The following is a 1,237-nucleotide window of genomic DNA, read 5'->3' as shown; positions in this document are numbered from 1 at the left end:
TGTAGACCAGGCTGGCCTCGAACTCAGAAATCCGCCTGCCTCTGCCTCCCAAGTGCTGGGATTAAAGGCGTGCGCCACCACGCCCGGCGTGACTTGAACTTCTAATCTTCCTGTCTCCACCCCTAAAGCTGGGATTACGGGCATGATGTTGGGAGCACATCCAACACTCTACCCAGTTGGCCATCACAGCCTGACAAGATGCTAGGGCCTGAAGCCATGGCTTCATGCATGCTGGGTGACCTCAAGATAGACCTCCAAGCCCATGGGCCTCAACTTGTCCATATAGCTCAGAGGTTGCTGTGAAGCCGAGCAGTGAGCCCCTAGGCACCTCGGCTGGCCTACTTCACTTCTCTGGGCCACCTGCCACAGCTACACCACAGCCTAGTCATTGGTGATGCCACTTCTCTGACACCGGACATGAGCCTCTCAGGGCGACCCCACCTTGCTCCAACCATGTTCCAAATTGGCCTCAGCATCTCCCCACACCAGCTCCTGCTCCCAGTCCCCATACTAAGTGGCCTCCCTGTCCCTTCATTGGCTTCCCTACCTCACCACCCTCATGCCAATTCCCAGTGTACCCACTGGGATGCTAGCCTCCTGACATCCTTCCACTGACTCCCTCTCCCAACCCCAGAGCTCCACCTGGTTCAACTTGTTCTCTCCTGGGGTCCTGCCCTGGCCTCCTTGACTCAATTTCTGTCTTAAGACTCATGATGTCTTAGATCATATGATGGATGGCCTGTTGAGGACAGTCCACCTCTCTCTTCTTTAATCCTTCCCCACCCCCAAATCACAAACATCTACTGAGTGCCACAATATCAGCCACACAAGGGCAGGGACATTATGTTTACTGCTTACTGCCCAGCCTAGATAACAGGACTTCCATAACCATCTACCACTCAACACATGCCGACTGGGGCCGCCCAGGGCTGGCCTTGCAGCAGATGCCACACAGTCTGACCAGCACAGTCAACTCCCTGCTCAAAGGCCCCCAGACCTTCCCTTCCACACTCTGCTTCCAAATCTCCTTTCCAAATTATTATTTTTTTATTTTTTTATTTTTGGTTTTTCGAGACAGGGTTTCTCTGTGTAGCCCTGGCTGTCCTGGAACTCACTTTGTAGACCAGGCTGGGCTCAAACTCAGAAATCCTCCTGCCTCTGCCTCCTGAGTGCTGGGATTAAAGGCGTGCGCCACCATGCCCAGCTCCAAATTATTTTTAAAGATTCTTCTGTTGTT

The 1,237-nt window shown here is 53.2% G+C and overlaps 1 protein-coding gene across 2 annotated transcripts in view; it reads right to left on the bottom strand.

Annotated features, from left to right (window-relative positions):
- Sirt2 (sirtuin 2) overlaps positions 1-1,237 on the bottom strand; it is a 24,899-nt gene that overhangs the window by 19,727 nt on the left and 3,935 nt on the right. The gene's annotated exons all lie outside the window — the stretch shown is intronic.

Source organism: Mus caroli, chromosome 7 (genome assembly GCF_900094665.2).
Source record: "Mus caroli chromosome 7, CAROLI_EIJ_v1.1, whole genome shotgun sequence".
Taxonomy (NCBI): Eukaryota; Metazoa; Chordata; class Mammalia; order Rodentia; family Muridae; genus Mus; species Mus caroli.
Note: the sequence above shows the minus strand (reverse complement) of the source record. Positions and strands in the feature narration are given on the sequence as shown.